This window comes from Sminthopsis crassicaudata, chromosome 5, assembly GCF_048593235.1.
Source record: "Sminthopsis crassicaudata isolate SCR6 chromosome 5, ASM4859323v1, whole genome shotgun sequence".
NCBI classification, from domain to species: Eukaryota; Metazoa; Chordata; class Mammalia; order Dasyuromorphia; family Dasyuridae; genus Sminthopsis; species Sminthopsis crassicaudata.
In genome coordinates this window covers 96,736,657-96,754,264 of record NC_133621.1, presented here as the reverse complement: position 1 = coordinate 96,754,264, position 17,608 = coordinate 96,736,657, and the positions used below count along the sequence as shown (strand labels likewise).

The 17,608-nt window shown below is 34.0% G+C and overlaps 1 long non-coding RNA gene across 1 annotated transcript; it reads left to right on the top strand.

Annotated features, from left to right (window-relative positions):
* Nucleotides 1-941: 941 nt before the first annotated feature.
* On the top strand, nt 942-15,757 carry LOC141545191 (uncharacterized). Its single transcript, XR_012482923.1, has 2 exons — nt 942-1,139; nt 15,496-15,757. It is a non-coding gene; the product is annotated as an uncharacterized LOC141545191 (long non-coding RNA).
* The last annotated feature ends 1,851 nt before the right edge of the window (nt 15,758-17,608 follow it).

Here is a 17,608-nt window from a genome sequence, read left to right as displayed (position 1 = left end):
GTATTATATATAATATATAACTATATATTATATGACGTTATTATATATTAATCATTCATAAAGGAAAAGATAGGATGATTTTTTTTAAATTTCTATGTAAATTTATAATAACATTTTCCATCAATAGATGCAACTTGTTTAAATTTTGGTGTTTTCCAATCATTTCAATCATGTTTGACTCTTCATTATTTTATTTGGGGTACTGGAGTAGTTTGCCATTTTCTTTTCTGGGGCATTTTACAGATGAGGAAACTAAGGTAAATAGGGTTAAGTTGACTTACCCAGATTCACATAGCTATTATAAGTATCTGAGACCAAGATAAGTCTTCCTGATGTCAGACCCAGGGCTTTATGCATTCTACCACCTAGCTGCCCTACTCTGACCAACTTAGTGCTAGGAAATTCTTTCCTAGTTTCAGTAGGAGGAAAAATTTTATAAATGTCGCCTATAAAAATGCCTCATAGGCCATGTGGATTGACACAACTCCTGTTTCTCAGAATGTTCACTATCAAGTCTTTTAGCAAAGGTTAATATTCCATTTCCTTAAGTATATTATAGACAATTTATAATACTGAAGTTATGCAAGAAGTTAGGAAATCTTATTATCTATGGCAAGGTAAGAAAAATAGTAATCACCCAACCAACCAATTTAATAATGCTTCGCTTTTCTATTGTTAGGGAATGAATGGTTCCATATTATGTATGTCCAGATAACTAAAGTTTACCCTTTAAATTTTAAGCATAATTATTATAATTTTCTTATTCTGTGTGATTTAAAAAAATAAACCATACATTTATTTCTCTGTCTTTTTAAACATTAGTCATTGAATTAAATTTAACCTCCTCTTGCTGACTCAGCATCATCATTATGAACATCAGCAGTTGTACTGTGTTGTAATGTAATGATGCGATCAGAAACTATTGAAGCGGGTAGAAATGTTTGCCTCTTTCATTAGTGTTTGACTGCTATGCTCTCTTATTTCTTCCTTATAATTTTGTAACCTTTCTCTCTCCTCCATTATTATTGGATATTTTTTCCTGCTTAATGTTATCATATGCCTTCTGCAAGCAGATCTACCCTCTTAAGTTTTTTTTTTTTTCTTTTTTCTGTTAATCTGATGTGAGCCTGAGAAACCAGGTAACCAAGTTTGTTAGAAGTTTTTAAATAAGAATCAGAAAGCTTTGAATCAAGGACCTACTTGGTTCTTCTATGAATTAATGTATAAAACATTTAGTACATTACCTTTCTGAGATTTCTTGATGCTCAGAAGCAATTTTTCTTACTTACAGATGGTTATTTATGTTCTGGATAATTGATATTATCATAGAAATGACCTTTAATCTGTGAAGTGATGTTATGTTTTTATTACATATTTCTTTCTGTCAAGTTAATGCCATAGAACTTCTAAGATATTAGGATTGGTAAAATAGAAAACTATTATGAGTAAAAGTAAGATTTGGGGCCAGAGAAAAAAAATTTAAAGTTTTTTCAGAACTCACTAAAAAAAAAAGTCCAATGTTGTCTTTCATTACCCTACCAAAATTCAAGAGCTAGGGATCAGCCTATAAAGAAGATGAAGACTTTTTTTTTTTTTTTTTTTTTTTTAGGTATGTAAAACCAGTTAGTTATGAGATAGTCTAAAGAGCAATAGTTACAATATTCAATTTAGCAGTCTGTAAATGTGGCCTCCTAGCAATCTCCATGTTTTCTTTCAGCATTAAAGGCACACATTTTATTTTATTTTTTGTTTGTTTGTTTTTCTTTTCAGTGTTATCAGGAGACTGTTAGGCAGTTGCTATTTTTCAATGATCCTTATACATGAGCTTTTGATTACTAAACATTATTTTTGGTATTTTTTTCCCAAATAAGAAGAGAAAAAGCAATAAAATCAGTTTTCTTCACAATTCTCCTTAAACTTGTGAACTTTTCATTCCTTTCAGTCCTATTAACAACTTAGATTTTTATCACTGGCATTAAGTGCAGAACCAAGTCTCCTGCCTGAGAGATGACTTACTGAACAGATCCTCACTTCTCTTACTGTTTTTCAAACAGTGGCAGGAACAATCAAGAGGATAAATGAGATACACTGCCTGATGGGAAGCCCTTATTGTACTCTAGAACACCTCTTTTGAACTATGACACCAAAACCGAATTCTGTTCTAGATTCTCTTCATGGTTCATTGAGTAGCTCTAAATGTATTGCCTTCTCTGTCTCTTTCCAAACACACACCACACACACACACACACACACACACACACACACACACACACACACACACACACAGTATTTTTGCTGTTCAAAGGTGAGGTCTCTAGTAGGAAAATCCCCCCCCTTTTTTTTTTTTTTAATTTAAGCTTGTTTTCCATGTTCTATAACTTAAAAAAAAAAAAAGAAAAAAATTCAGGTTAAAAAATATTAGAATTATTTTGTATTGTGGTTGAAATAACATGGGTGTAAAAGGACTGAAATTGTACTCACATGTCCTGTATTCAAATCTTATTTCTAGGTGTGATCTTGGAAGCAAATCATTTTCTGGGCCTCATCTCTAAAATGGGTGCTTTAAACCCTTAGGTTTCTTTTTAGCTTTAAAGTTATCATCTTATGTTTTACCTGATTTTATACATATAAGTTATATTTTGGGGTGGGGGAAAGGACACATTTTTTTTCACTATGGAATGAAAAAAAAAGGATTTTCCTATGTCAATATGATACTTTTTTTTTTTAAGAGTAAATTTATGGCTACTTTTTTTCATTTTTTTTTGGAGGAAGTAAGTTAGCAGGATGCGAAGAGTACACATGCTTTTAAAGTTATCTCCTTACCAAAATAGGAACAAAAAAAAATTGATATGAATGAATAAGGAATTGATGATCTTCCCTTAAAACTTTGTTAAGTTTTCAGTGTCAGTGTTGCTTTAAAGAAAAATTGTATAAAGGGCTTTGCAAACTTTAAAATGTTTTCTTGAAAATAAAATAATAGGGGGCAGCGAAATGGCTCAGTGGATAGAGCACCAGCCCTGAATTCAGGAGGATCCGAGTTCAAATCTGGTCTCAGACACTTAACACTTCCTAGCTGTGTGACCCTGGGCAAGTCACTTAACCCCAGCCTCAGGGAAAAAAAAATAATAATAATTCATGGCTGAAAGGAACAGTTCTGCATTTTCTGTCAAATGTTTTTCCTTAATTCATTTATGCAGAGCCCCAAGCTAATTATGAAGTGGGAATATGCCTGATCACACTATCAAAATACAGTATCTTCCAGATGGAAACTAAAAGCTGATTCTTTTTTAGTATTAATTCCCTATATTGGAAATTAACAATAATTATTTGCCTGTATTACCCTGTTAATTTAAATCATTTTTCAACTAAGATTCAACTAAATTCAACAATTTCAATATTTTTCATTCATCTTCCTCATTCAAATAGGAAAAAAAATTAAAAAAGAAAAATAATTTCACTGTGACAAATACGTAAGATCAAACAAAATAAATTTCCTCATTGGTTATATGTCTCTGGGAAAAGGTGGGTAGTAATATACTAATGTTGGTCTTCTGGAATCATAGTGAAGGGGGAAGGGAACTGTTCCCTTTAAGATTATCACTCTTAGAGATTGTGTCCCCTTTTCTGATCTCAGAGATCAGGATCTCCCAGACTCCAAGGAGTGGAGACAGAACCCATCCATTCAGGATAAGAGAAGCAATACTATTCAGGGGCAAATCAAATCCTATAGAAATTCTAAATTTTCATTCAAGTGGGGAATCCTGGTCTGATCAGCTCAGGCTGTCCCAGCCCCCACCAAGATACCCAATATAACAACTTCCTAGAACTAAGTTCTTCCACAGATGGCCCTAGGTAGTTTGCTCAGCTGCCAGGACCTTTCTCCCCAGTGAGAAAGCATTCCCAATGCCAAAAGTCCATTTCACAACAGATCTTTGCCACTATAGAAGTCAGTCCCTTAGCAAACTGATTTCTATCCAACAATAAACTTCCATTTTGCAACTAATAATTCAGAAATAAATAACTTCTTTCACTTTCAAACCTGTAGCTGATTTAAAGAGAATACTTAACAGCTCTTTTTTTGCCACTAATCTCATGACCACCAGGAATTGAGAACATTCAAACCGCATCAATAGTTCATTACTGTGTTGAATGGTTTTCTTAAGCCTTTAAAGGTATTTATTTCTATAATGTTATATTAATTGTTCTAGTTTTGCACATTTTATTCTGCATCAATTGAAATATCTTCTTGGCTTACTCTGAAACTATGTCTTTCTTTGCCGTAATATGGAAGTATTATTTGACACTCATATATCACAATCTATTCAACCATTCTCTGTTTGATGGATATCTCTAGTTTCTAGTTATGTGGTCACTGCAAAAACATATTTCCTGTATGTGGCCACAAATATTTTTGTACATATGGATTCTATCATATTTTTTCATCTCTTTGTAGGACTTAATACTGGCATGGCTATTTCAAAAGATATCCACAGCTTACTAAATTTTGGAGGCATAGTTACAAACTTTTCCAGTACAGCTGGACCAATTCAAAGATCTACCAAAAATTCATTGATGTTTCTGTTTTTCCTTAACTCTTCCACATTTGTTATTCTTAAATACCTTATACCTCTGCTTAAGTTCCAAATTATTTGTTGCCCAGTTTTCATCTCAGTAGTTCATAAAAGGACAAAATCCTCTTTTGCATAATTCTTGACAAGTTGTCACATGGTCTTTCTTTGAAGACAGTGTGAAATCCATCACCTTCCACTGACGTCTATTTAAATTTGTTTGGAAGATTTCTATTAACATCAAGCTTCTGATTGTTTAAAGTGAAAAATGCAGAAATTCCAATTGTTCTGATGTTCAATTTAGACAATGTTCAGAAGATTATATCAGACTTGAAATATGAACCTTTGTAATATTCATCAATTCAACCTAGCCCCAGCTCTCTGAGACAAAGCTATTTTATCTCCCTTAAGGTAGCCTCTTAAATATTTAAAAGTAGCTAATAAATATCTTTTAATTCTCATTGTCTTCAGACTAAGCAATTTTAATTCTTTCAACTGATCCTAACATGGCCCTCTGCCCCATTATCTCATCACCCTAATCTGAAAGGTAATCTAGTTTATTGATGTCTTTCCTAAAATGTGCAACCAGAACTGTATACAATATTCTAAATGTGGTCTGGATGTCATTGTACAGTGAGACTATTACTTCTCTATCCACTGACAAAATTTTTTTCCTTAATGTTGTTGATTTTTTTCCTTTCATATCACTTTGTTGACTTATATGCAAATTAAAATTCAATAAGATCTCAAGAAGTTTTTCACATGAATTGTTGCTTATGCACTCCTTCTTTGTGTTATACTTGTTTAATATATTTTTTCAACTCAAGTCCAGAATATTTATCTCTATTTAATTTCATTTATCTAGATTTGATTCATTATTTAAGCTTATTGTGGATTTTTTAGATTCTGAATCTAGTCTGTAAGATATTAACTTTGTGTCTTTTGCAAATTTGTTAAGTACAAATGACTTCATCCAAGTCATTACTTCAAAACAAACAGACAAACAAACAAACAAAAAACACAAATCCCAAACATGGAATAATTCCAAGAAAAAAAAAAAACCAAATAAACCATAGAACATTCTTCTAGATAATTTCCTTCTAGACTAGGATCGACTAGTTAATTTCTAATAATATAATTTATTTTTATACAAGTATATACTTTGTCAAATGTCTTGTTGAAACTGAACCATGTCTATGATATTCCCATGACTTAGCAGTCTAGTCATCCTACCCTAAATAAACAAATATTACTCTTACATGACCTATTTTTCATGACCCATAATCATCTGACTGACCACACCTTCCTTTTTAAATGTTCACAAATCATTCTTTTGCTAAATTCTAAAATTTTTCCAGTAATTAAATACAAATTTATTCTTGTACTTTGAGGAATATATATTCTTCTCTTTGATGAAACTAGAATTTTTGCCTCTTTCTATAACCTTGTGATCACTTTTTTTAGCTTCATATTTCAAAAATTTTCTATTTTTAAAGGTATTATTGCCCTAAAATAGATCAGCTGTCAAATTCATGAATTATTCTAGTGTTCTAGTATATAGCTTATTCTGAAGCCTGAATTTATTAAGGGTACCTGGGTATATTCTTCCTACTTAATTATCGGATCTTAGATTTAGAGTTAGTTGATGAGGCAATCTAATTCAAAAACTCTATTTTAAAAGAGAGAAAACTGAAGCCCAGAGAAGTTAAATGCTTTATCCAAAATCAGAGAGTCATTATTTGAAGTAAGATTTGGACATCAGTAGTCTTAAGTCCAAATTACAATATGTTCCATTATATTACTTTAGTCTCAACTCCTCTGCTTAATTATTATTTTTGCCAATTCTATTTCTTTTTCTGCTTTTCCTTTTGAAGTTTTATATATCAAGGTCAAGCATTTAGCTGGCCTCTTAAAACCTCAAATCTTAATTAATTTCAATCCAACAATCCTTTTGTTAAGCTTCTATTACTCCCAGGCTCTGTGAAAAGAACTGGGAATTTAAAGACCAAAAAAAAAAATAAATAAATAAAAAAAAATAAAAAGTCATCCCTGCCCTCATACAGCTTACTTACTGAGAGGTAAGGAGTGAATATGGGATAATATGTAGACAGGTAAATACTAATCACATCTAACTTTAATATGATTAATTTGCGATGAGTGAAGAGAAACAGCTCTACTTTGGGTTTTATTCATGTCTTTGCTGTTTCTTCAAGTGCAGTTGGTAATTTGGAGTAATGTGTTTTATTCCCAATGCAAGCTGACACATATGTGCGACATATACACAAGCACAAACACACACTCATGTACATGGATATTATCCTTCCATTTGGGAGGTCAGTCTCTGTACTACTGCCATTTGAGGTTCCATGCCTCTGAAAGTTGTAGGATGTTTACTTGCTTCAGCTCAAGACTATTTCAGATGTTCCTCTGCATATAATATGCCAGAATACCATATACAATTACCCCTTCCACATCATAGGGATTAGGCATGCAGCATTCCACAATTTGGAAAGTCATCATAAAATTTTTTGGAGTTCCCTTTGTACCAGAGAAACAGTCTGAATTTTTTTTTTCTTTTATGGGATGTTTATAAACCTTATTGTAAAATTTGAATTAAGTGTTTGAACATAAGCTTTGTGTCTTCTGCTGGCCTTTGTTTGTTGTCTGCAGCTTCTGAAAAACTCCCAAACAATTCCCATTCAATTTATTCTGTTGACCTATTGAAGATATGATGAATAAAGTAGGGATGTGGAAAGAATAACTTGTGAGCTTAGCTGGCTTCCAAATTTTTCCACCTTGTAAACTGGTTCTTCCTTATAAAGGATTCTTCTTAAAAGGAATCAAATTCTTTTCCACACAGACTTTCTAAACATATTTTTGAACATAATAGAGCAATTTTTAAACGTACTCTTTACTCAGTAATTTCCTCACATTAAGTTAAAAGTTGTTGCTAAGGGAACAACTGAGAAGTGTTTAATCTATAAATATTACTATTGCCTATACCCTAAATTTCAATTTATACAAGCTCTAACTACAAAAGACAAGAAAGGAAAAGAAGAAAAACTAGATAACTAGATTGAGAATGATCAAGTAAGGGGCCTACATCTATGAATATGTTCCTCACATCATAGGCTACAATAAAATAGGCTTCCTAAAAAACCTGCTCACAGAGGAAAAGATTTTACAGAAAAGAGATCTCCTCCCAGAGAAGGATTATAATTGAAGAGACGACAGGACCTTTACATTTTGGCACCCAACGCCACGACCCTGGGATTAAGCGTCTCATGCTCTACCGATTGACTGGCATCCCTGGCCAAAATGGCATCCCACCAAAATGTGAAGGTCCAGGCTAGCTCCTCTGAAGGGCTCAGAATAAGTCTTGGTCAGGATAAATGAACTATTATTATTTTAATAGTCCTTATCTGTGATTTGATAAGTTTAGGGAACTTCCAGATCTATCAAAGTAGATCTTAATTGCTCTTCAGTTTTCTTTGAAACAAGGAGTCCTCCTTATATTTTAAATTGTTTCTCTGGCACATGGATAATACACATATTACTTCTTAAAATAATTTCAAAAACATGAAGAAAAAAGAACACACACCTCAAATATAGAGGGAAAGGACATTTTATCCCAAGCAAATTGGTGAAATCACTGAAAACAAAGTCAACATTTTTTGGCTATGAGAAAAAAAAATACAATTGTAAAAGTAATTAATTACAATTAAAAAGGTTTTCTTTATATCATGCCTATATTTTTCTTTTTGAAAGTTTCACCCCTCATCCCAAGTTTTGCTCTTTAGGGCCAAACAAATAAATTAACATAAACCACAACACACCTTTTCACATAACAAACCTTCAAAGTTTTGAATGCAATTATTGTCTACTCCAGGCTAAATAGTCCCACTTCTTCCAGAAGATTTTACTTCAACATGAGGATTCAAAATTTTTTATCATTTTGATTGTCCTTCTATGTACACTTTCTGGCTTTAAGTGTGGGGCCTAGCATTAAACATGGTAATCTAAATACATTCTGATTCCAACATATTTAACATGTATTGGTGGACCTGCCATCTGGTGGGGGAGAGGAAGGAGGGGAAAAATTGGAAAAAAAAGTTTTGGCAATTGTCAACATTGTAAAATTACTCATGCAAATATCTGGTAAATAAAAACTTATTATCTAAAAAATATAAATAAATAAACAAACAAACAAACAAATAAATAAATAAATAAACAAATAAATGAATGAATGAATGAATAAGCAAACAAACAAACAAACAAACAAATAAATAAATAAATTCTGACCATGACCCTTTATAGAGTACCATTACACATGTCTTACTGAATTAGGTTTGTTTTAATACAGTCTAAGATGGCATTAGCTGTTTTTATCATCAAATCCTACTGCTGATTGATTTTGAACTAGCATTACTCTTAAAAGCCTTTAATCCCTGCTTTCTAGGGCCCCCATGCCATGGTTAAAATATACCTTTCTAGTGGAGAAGTGATGAGGCTGGACTCCTGAGGATGGTGGAAATATGGAGTCCATTTATTCCAAGGTTTCTTCCCCTTATAAACTTTCATAGCCTTATATAACCAAAACAACACTGGGCATGCATTAAGTATATACTGCTCATGTGGGACTGTTGGGATTACAAGGTGAGAACTCAGGTTGTCTGGGCAATTCTCTAGCTCAGAATCCACACCTTTAGTTCCGACCTTTAGGGGGAGTTTATACCTTTGAACTTCTGAGGAGGAGTTTACATATTTAAAGGCGTTTACATCTTTAAAAGGAGTTCTGAAAAGGAGTTTACACAACCTTTAAAAGGAGCAAGTTCATTGATTGAAGTAATTTTCCCACAAGCCCCTGAGTTCTCACATGCCCATTCTCTGGGAGGATAAAAGAGGCAGCATTGAGCTTGGAGTTAGTCTGACTAGGAGTTTGAGTTTAGACGGTGGTCTGGAAGGAGAGTCTGGCTGGAGGCTCCAGAAGCTTCCTAAAAAACCTGCTCATAGAGGAAAAGATTTTACAGAAAAGAGATCTCCTCCCAGAGAAGGATTATAATTGAAGAGATGACAGGACCTTTACATTTTGGCACCCAACGTGGGGCTTGAACCCACGACCCTGGGATTAAGAGTCTCATGCTCTACCGACTGACTGGCATCCCTGGGCAAAATGACGTCCCACCAAAATGTGAAGGTCCGGGCTAGCTCCTCTGAAGGGCTCAGAATACGTCCTGGTCAGGATAAGAAAAAGTCCTTGCCCCACATTTTGGCACCCAAACAGGTGTGTGTATATATATGTGTGTGTGTATGTGTCTGTGTAAATAAACACAGATACACATATGGAGGTGTAAAAAAAAAATCCAGACAAGGAACATCAGTTTAAATATTGAGTTTCAGTATTTACTATCCTTGTGAACAGGCAGGTTTCTTCACTGTTGAGTCTCATTTTTCCTTTATTGTAAAACAAGCTAATACTTGTTATTAATATATCACAGAGTAGTTATAAGGGAAAATGTAGTAGGAATGACAAGTAGGATTTAAGATTTTTTTTCCTTTAAGGGTTTTACTATTGTTAAGAGCTTCAGGGCAGGTACTTCTCATAAACATCTTTGTATACTTAGTGCCTAGGAACATAACATGACTTTCACTTAGTAGGCACTTGATGCTAGTTGAAACTTGAATACAACTAAACATTGAAGAATATTGGGCTGATATGGAGAGATTCACTTTAATTAACCAAATAAGTGTCTAATATGTATGAGGGTACTATACTAGATTCTGAATATACAAAGTCTGAAATAATCTCTGCCCCCAAGGAACTGACATTCTACTGCATTTTAAAATATATAGAGAAGAAATGACAATATGCCAAGTATTTTGTCTTACAGAAAGTAGTTCTCCTCTGTCTGCCCCCATTGCCAAGGGAGCTCAAAGCAGAGGAAATAATTGCATTGCCTTAGAGAACATTTGGGATCGTCAGGATGAAGATAGGGTAAAGATTGTGCAAGGAAAAACAGCAGTGGTGATGGCCAAGATGCAGGTTACTGTGAAGTTGGACAGAGATAATGTGACAGTGTGGAGGGTTAAATTCTGTGGTACTTACTTCAGTTGTTTTCCTTGTAGGACTGACATTCTGGCATATGAGGTTGTGCATAAGATGATTAGACTCATGTTTCAGTTGTTGCTGTACCCTATAGGGAATAAAATGTAAATGAACAAACAATAAGGAAATCCTCAATAGCAGCTCCTCTCTGGTATAGTTCTTCTAACATTCTACTACCCTTATCAACAATACATTGTATCCAAAAGAAAGATTTAGGAAATTTCTGCAATCCTTCTATATAAATTTTCCCTGCCCCCATATAAATGTATCTGCTTAGGGAGATTACCATGTTTCACTTCCAGCTAAACTCCAGATTAAAGATAGATTGGAAGAGACTGAAGATGACAAACAGAAAAAAAATAAAGGAGTGATTTCTGACTTAATTTTTTCAGCCTCTATCCGAGCAGATGCCAAACTGATAATTGTACAGACTCAGTGATCTTAAATGTGACACCGGATGTTCTGCTTTTAGTCAGAGGTCTAATTTAGACCTTTGATATGCTTCTAAGTTCCTAAACCTATCAAAGGCTCCAGATAAAACATAACATAAATAACAATAACTACATTGATAGATGAAGTTTACTCATTGGGAATTGAACTGATGAATTCACAAATTTGATTCCCTCCCACACAAAATATCTTTGCAAACACACAAACAGATGAATGAGTGTACATACACACATACATATATACATATATGTACATATATGTGTATGTGTATATATATATATATACACGCACACATATTAGATTATTAGATTAGATTGCAAAACATACACCAGTTTCATGGTTCTCCCTGTCACTATGGTTACCCCAGAAAAGCATGTATACAGCTCTAACTTCAATAAGCTAATTTTCATTTGTCAACTTTGTTTCACTCAAAGCTATTTGGATGTGATACCTGTTGAGCTCTCTTGCAACAAGAGCTATCATCTTTCAGGTCTACTGAATTTTGTGTTATCTGTAAGTGTATATACTTTCCATGTACTGATAGTGAGTGGAATCAGTTTTGCATGTGTTTTTGTATATTCTTTAGTGTTTCAACCACAGAGTGGGATCCCTGCCTGCTACAGTAGTCAGGTATTGAATAAATGGACAATTTTAATGCACCTTTTCTGGCCCCTTCCTCACACATGGAGGTGAGCAATGCAATCCTTAAAAGTCTGCTCAGACACCTGACTGTTGCCAAATCCTACTGCTGCCTCCAGTAAGAAAATGACTCTATGGACATTTTAGCAATGGAACATTTATTTGCGTGCAAGGTTGTGGCTACAGCTCCCAATGTATAACCTGTTTCTTTATGACTCACTCACTGACAGAGCACTTTGAGATAGGAAGAAATTGATTCATGTATAAACTGAATTTAAGTGAGCCATAGCTGCATGAAGTCCTTGGTCCCATTCTCTCTTCTAGCCATCTCTGTCTAATGGCAGAAGGGAGTCAAGATGACTGGTGACTCGAGATGCAGTGGATGATATTGGTATATTTGATGTCTCACCACACTTTAAGCTTCCACAGTACCTACTTCACCTGCCTTCATGGCCACTGGAAGTAATTATTCTCATCTACCCATGTCATAGGGGTGAACCATATTTGGCTTAATATATTTTAGGTAGACATCTCCCTAACTCACTGCAGGGTTTGAGATCCCTCGCTTACCCTTTACCTGGTTTAGTTCATCTCTGCCTAAATGTTTTACTGGGTTGTGGCTACTGTGCTTGCTACAGCTTCTTGGACCCACAAAGAATACAAATCCATTGGACTGGCCATATCGTTTGAATGTCAAATGAACACTTGCCAAAAAGACTGGTTTCTGGAGAACTCACACAGGGCAAGCATCCACAAAGTGGTCAGAAAAAGTGATACAGGGACTCTCTCAAGGTCTTTCTTAAGAAGTTTAGAATTGATTGTGTGACCTGGGAGATACTGGCACAGGATCGCCCAGCATGGTGTGCCCTTATCAGAGAAGGTGCTGTGCTCTGTTAACAAAAGAGAATTGAATTAGTGCAGAAGAAATGTAAGATGCATCAAGTTAGAGAATCCACCCCAAATGTTCATAGGAACTGTTTGTGTCTGACCTGCGAAAGGGCATTCCACACTCATATTACTCTGATTACAGCTGGACACACTAACTTGACTCCTACAATGATGTCATTTTGTTCCTCTTTGAGAACAAGGAGTATTATTATATAATGGCAAGTAAGTAGCAATGAGGTAGTAACTAAGAAATCAAGGTGAATTGTAGGTCCACAAATTCCAGAGCCACTGTTCTTTCTATTGTACCAAGATACCCCATCCTCCAAACCAAACCACTGATATACATGCGTTACCTAATTATGACTTGAAGCCTTATGCTGAGGAGAATATTAAAAAGAGCATTTTCTCATACATTTACTTTTACTTTGAGAAGAAGCTATAGCTGCTGGCAAAGTTTCCATGGGGACTTTCAGAAACATCAATTAGTTTCATAGTTCAAGACAGAATGATGCAAATAAGTAGCCAGATAGAGTTATATACATACATACTCACACATTTGTACACGCACATATAGATGCATGTACATACCACTATAGCTACATAGTATCTCCCCTGGTAGAATATTTATAATATATAGATATCCCTATGTATTATATCTATGTACATGCATTGAGACATAGATTGATCTATATGGTTACATGATTTCTTCTCCGATAGAAAACAGGCTCTTTGAAAGTAGAAACTGCTCCATTTTTGTCCTTTATTTTATGCTAGTTAGTTGATTGATTGCTCCTTTAATTTAACACTTTGTCTGACTTTCAGGGCACAAAATACACTTGATTTTATGCAAAAATTATTCCCTAAAGGAAATTATTTTTTTTAAAAAAGGAAAAAAACAAATCAAAACACTTATAGTAAATTGGATCATTTTCTCTTCAACTATGGAACTAATTTATGTTTCATAAAGTATCTATGGAAACCTTACCAGCATCTATGGAAAAAGTATATATGTGGGAAAATGATGTGGGAAAATGCTCTTAATTTTCCACTCAGTATAAGACATCAAATAATAATAAGGTAATGCATGTATGAGTGGTTTTGGTTGGATGATGAGGCATGATGGGGCAATGAAAATAATACTGGCTCTGGAGTTAAGACAACCCATAATTACTTTGGTTTCTTTCTTACTACCTGTGAGATTTTAGGTGAGCCACTCAAAATTCCCTAGGGCTGTTTCTTCATCTATAAAATGAGAAGATTGGAGTAGATGGAATTGAGGTACTTTTCAGCTTTAAATGTAGAGGTTTTTGATTTTATGACGTCTCTAATCTAGTAAAGATATCTATCTAGTAAAGATAAAGGCTTATAACAAAATTTTTGCAGTCTCCTATAGAAAATAGTAAAAAACAATCTGCTGGAAAATAAATGGAAGCACTCATGCCCAAACTGATTGTGTGTGTGTGTGTGTGTGTGTGTGTGTGTGTGTGTGTATGAGTGTGTGTATGATGCTATGTGTTCAAAAAGATAAAAACAATGGAATAGGGTCTATTCAGTGGCATGAAAGAACATGGTGTTTGGATCTGAACCCAGAAATCATTTATATTGAGATCTTGCTCATGTCACCTTTGGGATTCCCTTTCTTTATAAAATGAGAAAGTTGAATGAAATGTCATCTTTAGACGGTGCTAAATCCTCTGTGTGTATGTGTGTGTTTATACATATACATATATTTATGTGTGTTTGTATAAATATATATATATATATATATATATATATATATATATATATATATATATCTATGAAAGACATTTAAGGATTTTTTACTAATGAATAAAATTCCCTAGATATCATCTATGTAGCTGACAGAAGTATGTTTTCCCTCATATAATATAACATTAAGGGATTAAAGTCAGTTATCTAATGAGGGAGAAAATGAGACTCAATCTCAGCAAAGTTGCTGAGGACAAGAAAGAACCTCTAGGCCAAAAAGCCCCAGGAGAATTCTTTAGTGAAGAAAACTATTAGGCTGAAACTTAATTAAAAGCAGGCCCCAGTACTGACAATTAGCCCCCAGGCATCAACTTTCAGGACATTCTGCCAGTCTTATATCAAACTATCCTTTAATTCTTTTTGGATGTATAGAGTCAGACAGCTTTTCTTGCTCTAACAAATCCATCCCCTTCTCTTTATTTTTATTTGATTTTATTTTTTGCAGAGACCAACTAGCCCTCTCTGCTTGCGTATACTTGAGGCCTTTCCAGACTTTTCTCATCTAGGTCCCCTGGCCCTGGCAGGGAGCATTCCATTAGACCTCATGTTAGGAGGCCCTACTGAGATGAAATGACTAAATAATGAAAAGGGAAAAATAAAGATGAATAAAACTATTGGCATTTTTATCTCCATACCCTGACCTGGAATTAGAAATTTAGGTGGTAGTTGTTGGCCAGACCAGTCAGAAATAGGATTGGGATTGCCATGTGAAAACATGCTTTAGAAAGATTTTTTAGTCTTGAGTCTAGGAACTTTTTCAAAATTATATTTTAGCAATAGTATTTCAAAAAAGTTGATTTTCTTTGTAATCAGTTTTACTTTTTGCTTTTAAAAATGTTCTGAAGAGAGGTCCACAGGTTTCATCAGACTTTTAAAGGGAAAAGAACTACCACTGCTTTAGAAGAAAGAATATGACACAATCCCCCCACATATCTACTTTTGTCATTTCTGTGCCATTAAAAAAATGCTGATAACTATAGGGAATTCCAAGGTTATCATTCTTAGATTTTGAATTCTCAAAAGCCAGGGATGCTTTCTCTTTAATGAAATTGATATTGTGCTACATTCCTTTAGGTTCTTGATAAAAGCTTAGAGGAGGAGGAGGGAGGAAGAAGAAGATGTTTGTATTGATGATAATGATGATGGTGATGCTGATGGTGTTGATGACCATGATGATGCTGATAATGAAGGTAATGATGACATCGATGACGAAGAAAATGAACACAGCTCGCCAATAGAATGAATTGTGCTCTATTCTGATTCAGTAGCTTTGACACTTAAGCTTATTAAATAGTTGGGAAATCACTATAAAGGAACTGGAAATGGAGATAAATTATTATATGGTACGCTCTTAATTATTTTGTCAGTGTCTTGAAAATTTGGGGAAATTCTGGGCAAAAAATCACATCAGGAGGATTGAACTCCTTATGATCTTTCTCATTCCTTTGATACTATATTGGGCAAATACATACATACATACATACGTGCATGTATATATGTATATACATACTCATGCACATTTATGCCTCTTTACACACAGATATGTGTATATGGTATATTCTTGATTATTTCTTTGTAGTATTAGCCATAGCATGACAAAGTGAACAAACATGCATTTCATTGTCAAACAATGTTAGGCACAATAACTTGAAGGAATGCTTTTCTTTTATATTATCATATCTTCCTTCATGAGTTACCTATTCTATATGGAAATATTTTTCTCCTAATACTGGGAAAGTATTTCCAGCCCTTTACATTAAAATTTACAGTATTAATGAAAACTAAATAGAATAAGATAGAAAACAGATGCTTATATATTCACACAAGCATATAAAATATTTATAAAACATAAATATGTGTACAAATGTGTAAAATAGGATGTACAAAAGCCAGGAAAAAGGTTATGATAAAATGAAAAGATAACATATTAGCCCAATGAAGGCAAATACAATAAATACTACTTTTTTAAATCTCAATGCATTTTGTCTCATAGTATATCTTAAAACATAGCAAAGATAGAGCAAAATACAAATATGATGAAGACTAAAAAGTGATTAGATCTCTTTATTACATCTTCAGATTAATATTGTGCATAAATGTATACATGCATTGAAAATTAGATTAATGTAATTTACTAGAGACCATACCACCTGACCATCTAATAGAAAACTTCAAGCTCATTGTCTGGGATTGAATGGTCTAATATTTTGTCATTTGGTCATTTCCAACTCTTCTTGACTCCATTCAGGGTTTTCTTGGCAAAGATTTCAGTGTGATTTGCTGTTTTTTTCTCTAGCTCATTTTACAATTGAGGAAACTGAGGGAAATAGGACTTAACCAGGGTAGTTAGTAAGTGAGGCTAGATTTGAACTGATGAAGATGATTCTTTCTGACTCCTGCAATATCTAGCTGCCTAGGTCTTACATATTTTCTAAAATCTCCTCCTTTATAGGAAAAAAAAGTTCCATATTGTTTTTGACCTGTTCCTGAATTGGAGATGAAAGTATTTTCATGTCTTTCTTTTTCCAAAAGAAATTCTTATCATAGACATTATAGATTAAGATCTAGAGACTTCAAAGATAATATAATCCAACTCCCTAATTTTACAGTTGAAAAAACTGAGGCAAGTAGAGCCACTAAGACTTGGTTAGGATCATCCAGGCAATAACTTTAGAAGCCAGTTCTATATATATTGTTTCAGTACACCAAAACTCATAATAAAGTTTTGCCAGATTCATATCATATGCTTCATTTAATTAGTTTTTTTAAATCAGAAGCTGATAATATGGTGATTTAAATATCTGGAATTCCACCAGTGACTTCAAGTTGCCCAATCCTGAAATAAATGAAACCCATATATAGAGAAAAATCAATATTTAATGGAGATTGAGGCATAAGCCTAGGACACTACCATGTTTCTGAATATATGAATGTCCATGGAGAAAAAGGCTTTTATACAGTGAGGAAGAAAAAGAGTAGAAGAGCAAATTATATGAGGAGCAAGGCCTACTCATGAGGAGAAAGGCCTGATCCTGAGGTCCAGCTACTTCTGGAAATCTGAATTTAAAAAACCCACTGCCTTCTAGACATTTTCTCCTTCATGATCCAACTGGCCCCCAGATCTTAAAGAAAAGGTCACAAGCACTTGAACCAAATTCCATAGCTGGGACGAGTCCAAATAAAATTT